Raw genomic sequence first — 9,649 nt, forward strand, 5'->3', positions numbered from 1 at the left:
ACTTGTGGTGAGCAGAGCATCACGTAGAGAATCACTATGTTGTACACTTGACACTAATGTAACATTGTTGTCAACTCTATTGCAATAAAAAAAAGGAAAGAAAGCAGAATGAAGGAGCAAAAGAATTCTAGGTGCACAACGATATTGTTAAATTGTTGAATCAAACCATCTCTGAAAAAAAAAACCATCTCTGAAACTTAGCCTACCTCTGAACGTCCTCGTATGTGAATTAATAAATATTTATTGAGTCAAATTATCAGTTACTTACAATAGAATGAATCCTGATACTCCTGTATCACGATTACTCCTGCCTGGTATTGAGTGACTTCTGTGTAGCTAAATGCAATTAATCTCTTTTCAGTCTCATCTTCTCAACAGCATTTGACAAAGATAACACTAACTCCTTGGCTTCTGTGATATCATACTGTTGAACAAAAATTCAACTGAGTAAATTTAAAGATCTAACTGGCTTTATTCAACAATTCATGAATCTGGCAATGTTCCCTCTGACAACAGAAGGATGCTCTGAGGAGTTGCCTAAAATGAAAGGCTTTTATAGGCAGAAAGGCATGGGACAAGGAGATTATAAGCAAAGGGGGGAAAAAAAAGCCATGTTACTTTCCCTGATGGAAAAGAGCAGAGGATCTTATGCAGATGACCTTGCTAGTGCTGATTAGGAAAGTTCCTGACTGCTTGGTTTAAAACTCCACTCCTGGGAATGGAGTGGTTAGGTTAGGTGGTAAATGCTGAGGGAGCTTAACGTAAGTGACTTCATTTTGGAACTGTTGTTTCTTTTTAATGATATTCTACTGGTTTTCCCCTCCTTTATGGTCTCTCTTATTTGGGCTTCTTTTCCAGCTGTTTTTCCTCTACTTAATCCCTAAATATTGAGGTTCCTCAGGTACTGCTAAAAAGCATACTTCAATTCTCACCTGACACTTTCTTCCTAGGTAATGCCTTCTATTTTCCCGCCTTTACTTCCCTCTGTATAGCACTGACTCCCAAATTTATAGTCATCAATCCAGACCTCGCTTCTGAGCTTCAAATGCCACTGTGACATGTCTGCTAGGATGTCTCACAGGCACCTGAAACCTAACTCATTATATTAGAATATAAGCTCTACAAGGGCTAGGGCCATAGCTGTGCTGTTCACCCCTGTATGGCCCATTCCTAGCATTGTGCCTGACACAGAATAAGCTTTTTCTAAAATTTGTAAATGAATGAATGAATGAGAGATTAATAAGTGGGTAAATTAAATGATAGTACTGTTATTTGCAGATATCATTATCTTACTCAAATTATTTTAAATAATAAGAGGAACTTAATATAATTCAATTGAAGTGTCTCTACTGAACTTGAGAACAGAAATGTGGTTAGACCTCAAGGTCATTTGGAACTATGGTTTAGGATGTTGTCAGAACTCTCTTCAATTATTCCTTCTTCATTCCTCCTATGCAGCTAGCTACTTCATTTTCTCTCTAGCTGCTTTTCTTGTTTTAATTCCTCAGACAAAATGGAGATTTTAGAACAGGGGTTGGTAAGCTTTTTCTTTTTTTAAAGATTCTATTTATTTATTCATGAGAGACACACACACAGAGAGAGGCAGAGACACAGGCAGAGGGAGAAGCAGTTTCCATGCAGGGAGCCCAATGTGGGACTCGATCCCGGGTCTCCAGGATCATGCCCTTGGCCAAAGGCAGGTGCTAAACTGCTGAGCCACCCAGGGATCCCAGTAAGCTTTTTCTTAAAGGCTCAGGTAGACTTGTGACCATGTGGTCTCTATCACAAATACCTCTACCTTGTAGTGTGAAAACAGTCATAGAGGGCAGCCCTGATGGTCCAGCAGTTTGGTGCCGCCTTAAGCACGGGGTACGGTCCTAGAGACCCGGGATCGAGTCCCACGTCGGGCTCCCTGCATGGAGCCTGCTTCTCCCTCTGCCTGTGTCTCTGCCTCTCTCTCTCTCTGTCATGAATAAATAAATAAAATCTTAAAAAAAAAAAAACAGTCATAGACAATATGCAAATGAATGTCCATGGCTATATTCCAATAAAATATTATTCACAAAACAAGTGATAGCCCTTGGGCTGCTGTTTACCCACTCCTGGTCTACTAACAGATATCAAATCTGATATCAAGTTAGATGTCAACTACCAACAGATAATCAAATCTACATGTCTTTGGTTTCAGTAATTAGGAGAGAAATTGGTTCCATGTGTCTCCTGGTCCAGCTCAGATTATCTTCCCATCCCTGGCCCAAGAGACTATGGCTAAGAGGCAGGGTCAAGTTGCAGATGGCTACTCTCATGCTACTCCCTTGTGTTTTAGGAGAATTGAAGATGGAGACAGTTCCTGGGAAAAGTCATGCTGCAATATTCCAGTGTCTAAAACCCAATTCTTAGTTTTCTTTTGCAGAACTGCTCCACCTCTAACATTCCAGACTCAACACCATTCTGCTTGTTGCTTATGCCTTCTCTCTTTCCCTCATCTCCTGCATCTAGTCGTGTCTCTTACTCACATCCTCGTGCAACCACCATCTCTCACGTGGTCTTCTGCAATATCTCAACTCTTGTTCACCTCCAATCTAATTGCCAGCCAGAGGATGCTTTTAAAACATAACTCTGTCATTTTTCTGCAGTGTCCCGGAGGCTTTATGGACAATGTCCCCTTAGACCACTAGGATTCTTAGGATTATGGGATCCCTGGGTGGCTCAGCGGTTTAGTGCCTGCCTTTGGCCCAGGGCGCGATACTGGAGTCCCGGGATCAAGTCCCATGTCAGGCTCCTGGCATGGAGCCTGCTTCTCCCTCCTCCTGTGTCTCTGCTTCTCTCTCTCTCTCTCTCTCTCTCTCTGTCTATCATAAATAAATAAATAAATCTTAAAAAAAAAAAAAGGATTAGAGGAAGCAGGTACAGTGGAGAGGAGTTGAAAGTTCATCATAGGATCAATAGGGTCCATGAGAAGCCATTTCTCAGAGACACTAATAGCAACCAAAAACAGTAACTCCACTCAGGACTGACAGTGGTTGAAAGGTTGAGTAGGGCAGGAGGCTGAAAAAACTGTAGTCCAGGAAGTACCTGCCTAAAAGAAACAGCCCAGAATTTAAGAGCTAATGCTACCTTTGCCAGCATCCAGGGGAAGAGAGAAGCTGGGTTCTTAATTCAGCTCCTCCATTCCCAAGCAAGATACTTTCCTCATCTGTCAACTCAGATGTTTAAGTGAGGAGTAAAAGAGATGAAATTTGCAACAGATTCTGGGATGTTTAGAGGCCACTTTTAGGCAAAAGACTTGAGCAATGGAAACCTGATCAAGGCAAAAGGCCCCACAGTGACGGAACTGATGCAAACAGCCTCATTGAGCAACCAACCTCAAAGCCAGAGGCCCTAACTGGTCAATTACAACAAGGCACAGTTCCTAAGATTATCAAAAAAGGAGAAATTCCATATGCCCTCATACCTCCTCACCCTGTCCTAAACTGTGGCCTCCAACCACCTCCTCCCGGCAGACAGTCTCTCCTTTGCTGTCCTCCCTGAGCTCCCTTGTAGTGTATTCAATAAACTTGTATCTCCTTTATTCTACCTTGAGTGAATTCTTTTACTGTCCACGCTGCTGGCCTGCACTTAATCAGGACATCTCCACAATGTGATCAATAAATGCTTTCAACCTATATGTAGCAGAATCTTGTAATATTTATTTCTTTAGGGAGGTATTAGGAAATGCCAAGGGGTACCAGGAGGAGAGAAGGATGGGGGAAAAGATATTGTTTAGGAGACATTTTAGATAAGAAATAATGTGGTTGCGAGCAGATACTTTCTGAAACTTTGGAGAGATAGATGGGCAAAGAGGATTTTTAGGAAGTTTGATGATGTGCAGAATGATTCTTGTCTTGGTACCTCTCAATATAATTTTCTGTAAAGCTATCTATTTGTTTTGGGGGATTTTGTCAATGATTTGTGTTCCTTTGGAGGGATACTATGCAGAACCCAGCCTTAAGGTAAGAGTAAGAAAGCTAAATTCATTTAAGACACAAACTCAAGCTGGGAAGATCTTGTGTCTGTGAAGTAGGCTGGGGCAGAAGTGAGGTGAGGGAGTCAGCTACTGTGATATGTAATAAGAAATATATATTTGGGTTCCATATATTATTGGAACATACATTTATTTTGTCACATTTTGGAAGGTGAAAGTCTAAGATCGAGGTGTTGGCTGGTTGGGATTCTCTGGAGCCCTTGCTTCCCGGCTTGCAGATGGCTACCCTCTTGCTGTGTCCTCAAATGGTCTTTTCTCTATGTGGATGCATCTTGGTATCTCTCCCAATTCTTATAAAGACACCATTGGATTATTTTTTTTTTAATTTTTTTTTTTAAATTTTATTTATTTATGATAGGCACACAGTGAGAGAGAGAGAAGCAGAGACATAGGCAGAGGGAGAAGCAGGCTCCATGCACCGGGAGCCCGACGTGGGATTCGATCCCGGGTCTCCAGGATCGCGCCCCGGGCCAAAGGCAGGCGCCAAACCGCTGCGCCACCCAGGGATCCCGACACCATTGGATTATTAAAACAACAACAACAAATATCTATTTGGTCTTTATCTCTATTCCTGGTACAGAGCTTCTAAAATCCTTGGAATTTCATAAGGATAAGGACAATAAAGGTGACTTTTATTATGTTAATGAAGTGGCTTTTAGATGCTCCAGAGGATGGAGGATAGGGCCTGCGTTGGGGAGTGGAAGATACTAATTTGTGATTAAAGCCTTGGAATTTTCAACCTCTGGGGAGGAGAGAGAGAGAGTAGAGCTTGAGTTCAAGCTACATGGCCAGTGATTTAATCAGTTGTGGTTAAGTAATGCTTCGGTAAGAACCCAAGAGGAGGGCGTTGGGAGAGCTTCCAGGTTGGTGAACATGGAGATTCAAAGACAGTAGTGCATCTGGAGAGAATATAGGTCTATACCATGTACCCATACCTTGCCCTGTGAATCTCTTCCATCTGGCTGTTCCTGAGTTATATCTTTTTTTTTTTTTTTTATAACAAACCAGTAACGTAGTCACTATAAAATGTTTCTCTGAGTTCTGTGAGCAAATTGACCCCAAGGAGAGGTCTTCAGATCCTCAGATTTAAAGCCTATTGATTAGAAACACAGGTGACAACCTGGTCTTGCGATTGGTGTCTGATGTGGGGTAGGGGCAGTATTGTAGGACTGAGACATTAACCTGAGATCTGATGTTGTCTCTGGGTAGGTAGTGTCAGAGTTGAGTTGAACCATAGAACACCCAGCTGGTGTCAAAGAATTGCCTGGTATGGGAAAGAAAAAAGGCAGGTCATAGCTGGCATCAGAACTGTAAGGGCACTCATTGCTCACCTGGGTCTGGGGGCAGGACATGGAATATCTTGAGCTGTTTCCATTTAGTCTCACTTAAGTCTAAGTGCAGTAAGCTTTTCTGATACCCCACTGCCTTCTCTCTTGATATACAGGCTTTTGGAAGGAAGTGTTCATATGGGGACTGGCTGAGGACTGAACAACCCTGAAGCTTAGGTGGGCATCATGTCTGAGGAGCTGTGGCTTGGCAACATGCTGGCTACCCACCAGGGAGAACCTTTTAGCACAGGAACGTGGGCACTGGGTGAGATCAGCCTTGGTGACTTGGTGCTTTTGCACATGGTGTCAGGACATTCCCACATTTCCTCATACTGTAATACATTTTAGTTGTTGGTGTGTGCTAGACAAAATAAAGAGAAAGGGTTTCAGTTGTTGGTTGGGATATGGTTCTTAACAAGGCTCATTATTGCTCTGTTTTTTATTGCAACTCTGCCAACAACAGAGAGGAGACCAGCATCCTCATATTCTCCTCCCTAGACTTAAATGTCAGGAACTCCCTGGGAGTCCAGGTCTGGATCATCATCTCAGCCATTGATAGAGAACAACAAAATTCTAATCCCCAAAATCTGAGCTGCAAATGCCCAGTCTGCTATTTCCCAACTCATAAGTATCCTTTAATTCATTTTATTCTTTCCATATACTTTTATTGGCTATCTCCTACGTTCCATTTGGGGGATACAGGAAAAGACCCAATCTTTGCTCTCAAGCTGTTTCCAGGCTAACCAAACAAGCAAACAAAAAGTGTCATGGGCCCACTGATAGAAATATTCAGAGGGCTGCATGAGACATGAGCAACTCAAGCTTACCCTAGGATCCAGCACTGGGGGCCCAATCTGAATCTTGCTGGGTGAGTTTGTGGGAATTCCTCATGCCCTGACTGATTCAACAGATATTTACTGAACACCCATAATGTGCCAGGCTCTGATCTGAGCTCTGCAGACTCAGTCATAATGAAGCAGCTGAGGTCACTGCCCAGGGCTTACATTCTGGTTGTGGCTAGGGGAGAAGGCAGGAGATGCAGAGGAGACAGATGATAAACAAGTTAGCAATGAGCAAGCCATTTATTCCACAGGTTTTATTATCTCCTATGTGTCAGGTAGGGTGTTAGGTGGTAGGGTTATATTTATTTACTTGAGAGAGAGAGCACACAAGAGAGCACAAGCCGGGGGAAGGGGCAGTTACAGACATGGGGCTTGATCCCAGGAGCCTGGGATCGTGAAAGGCAGATGCTTAACTGACTGAACCACCCAAATGCCCCAGGTGGTGGGGTTATAAAGACACAGTCCCTGTCTCTATGGGTATATCAGATGGGGGAAGAGCCTGTAAGAAGAAGGCATACAGCAAATGCTGGGCTGTGTTGGAGGAAAATCAAGTCATTCAGTAGAGATGGGGCAAAGGGTGTGGTTGGTGATAGAAAGGGTTCCCTCTTTTAGTTATGAAACTCATCTCTTGGGCAATCTAGGCCAAAGAGTCCTTCCTGGAAACTTCATATAAAACCTTTTAAAGTATTTATTAAGGTAGACATTTGGGAACAAACTGTATGTACTAGACGTATATAAAAGGGCATCATTCAGCCTGTCTAAGGTGTGATTCTGCTTGCCTGAAATAAAGATCAAGAATGAATTTTTGACATTCCAAATTCAATTTTTTCCTTCCTTCTTTCTTTTCCTCTTCTTCCCTTGTTTCCCTCCTTCCCTCCTTCCTTCCTTCCCTCCCTCCTTCCCTTCTTTCCCTCTTCTTTTCTTACTTGCCTTTATTCCTAGAAGCTGGTACAAATAAAAGCAAGTGTTGGCCTGAAAGTACCAATATAAATCCACATACTATGATCCGCCTTCTGAGGTATGGTAGGGAACTAATTGGTTAATGTCTGCAAAATGGCAGGACATTCTTGAATAAAAGGCCCTATATAAGTTCAAAGTATTTGTAATTATTGTGATTATTACTATAACTTGTGAGACTTAGCCATAAATATTTTCATAAGAGGATGAAGTCAACACTTTTAAAAAGAAGAAGCAGGACAGAGACTCTATATAAAGCATCATGGACTGCCCGCCTCTAAGGACAAGAGGTAACAGAAGACAGGTGAGTGTATGTCGGACTAGAGGCCCTTACATTCAGACTTATTTAAAAGGAAAGATCCAGTCTATGGTGATGGATTGGTAATGATTGCGTCACTTTGCTGCTAAGTAAACAAGACAGTTTGGAGTAGGATAAAACTTAAGGACTTTGCAAGGACAGCCCAAGTTATAAAAGATTATGTAGATGATGGGATGATTTCCCCCCCCTGTTCATTGTAATGCTTATAAAAACCTAGATTTCTGGTAATGCAAGTGTATAGTTACTTTTGGATTTGTGAGCAAGTGCAAAAGAACAGAACTATATGTGCATTTAACAGAAGCTGTGATAGGCTGAATGGGATGTCTTTGCTGTGAATCCAGAGCCAAAGGATTGAGATGTTGACATTTTGTCAGATAGCAATCTGTCCCCCAGCCTTACCCTCCTGCCAGTGTTATATTAACCCCATATACATTGCATGATGGCTGTATAACAGAGCCCTATTCTCTCTGGAAGCTGTGAAAGGACAAAGGTCAATGGTCTAACAGCTGAAGCCTGACAGAGTAAAAGCATAGAGAACTTCAGGAGTCTTGGCTGGAACACAGAGGCCATGATCTCTTTGATTTGATCTTTGTTTGTAACGAGATATTCCCAGGATAGGTCCTAGCATTAGGAAAGGAGACTTCCTGGAGTTCTCAACTCTGGAATCCCAGATGGGCACAGAGACCTTATGGACAGAAGGAAAGGATTTGCCTGCAGAAAGTCAAGAGAAGCCATCACACCTCCAAGCTCCTTGGGGCTGGTCATCTGCTCACAATCCAAATTCAGGAAACAACATTTTTGCAGGCCATCTAACTCTGCCGAAGAGTGAGTTCAGAAGGAGCCTTACATTTGAAGCTAAAAAGTGAGATTCTTCTCCAGAAAATATGATCATAGTGGCAGAAACATTTGGTATCTGTGACTGTCACTGCTACTATTTTAATTTAGGGCCTGTTGGTGCATAGCCATTGGCAGGACAATGGGTGGGGTATTGCTGTGTGCGAGGAAAGAAGGAAGGGACAGGCAGCAAGAGGGTGGATGACTAAGACGAGATGCTGCTGGAAAGGCCTATCAGCCCCCAGGGAGCAAGCAGATGGAGAGACCAGTTATCTGTAAAAGCCGAGTTGCCAGACAGTGAGGAGTGAAGAGACCTGTCTAACTGCACGTGTAGAGCAGCCCTCAGTTTTCCAGGATCGAGTAGGAGGCCACGCTGGGGCAGGACACCTTCCTGGCTGGCACCTCAGGGTGCTACTACAGCACATCTTCCAGGCTGGTTGGAGGGCCCCAAGGATGTGGAGTGGCTGTAGTTTAAGAGTTCTGGTGAAGACCTGGGAGAGCATTCCCAGGAAGGGAACAGGAGTTCTGTGGTGAGAGAACTGCAAAGACCAAAAAAGACCTTTATTTCCACTTTTTCCAGGAAAATGGTTTAAGGGATGAGTAAACAGTCTATTATGCCTTATAAATCTAAACAATGCTTTGGGAATTACGAAGCACTCGGTGGAGGGAAGATGGGTAGAGACCACCAGGAACTTGAACTGGCCCCAAGGGATGCTCGGGTTGTCTATTTCCCTGTGCCCTGCCAGCAGGCTACTGCTCCAGCTTGTTGGCACCCCTCTGCTGCTTGTCACTGCTTTGCTCTTCAGGAAGGGAGAAGGGGGATGCCACCAAAGATACTGCGCTTGGCGTTATGAGCACTGCACTGTCTAGGCCTTGACATTCCTTTTTAAAAATTTATTTATTTATCTATTTATTTATTTATCTATTTATTTATTTATTTATTTATCAGACACACACACACAGAGGCAGAGACATGGGCAGAGGGAGAAGCAGGCTCTCAGGAGTCCCTCTTGGGAGCCTGATGCGGGACTCGATCCCAGTACCCTGGGATCACGACCTGAGCCAAAGGCAGATGCTCAACCACTGAGCCACCCAGGTGCCCCTTGGTCTTGACATTCTAATAGTGGTTTAGAGTGCACAGAGCCACAGGGGCATTAAGATTAATCATAGGTAACCAATGGACGCTCCCTGACCACACTCCCGCAATGCCTCAACGGTCCCTTCTAATCACAAATGTTTTGTGGCATCTATAAAGTTGGGTCACAGAGTTGGAGTTGCTTCAATATGCTGTGTCTATTTCCACTGTCACTTAATGCTTTTTTTCCCGATGTAACTAAAACATGAC

The sequence above is a fragment of the Vulpes lagopus genome, chromosome 5, assembly GCF_018345385.1.
Source record: "Vulpes lagopus strain Blue_001 chromosome 5, ASM1834538v1, whole genome shotgun sequence".
NCBI classification, from domain to species: Eukaryota; Metazoa; Chordata; class Mammalia; order Carnivora; family Canidae; genus Vulpes; species Vulpes lagopus.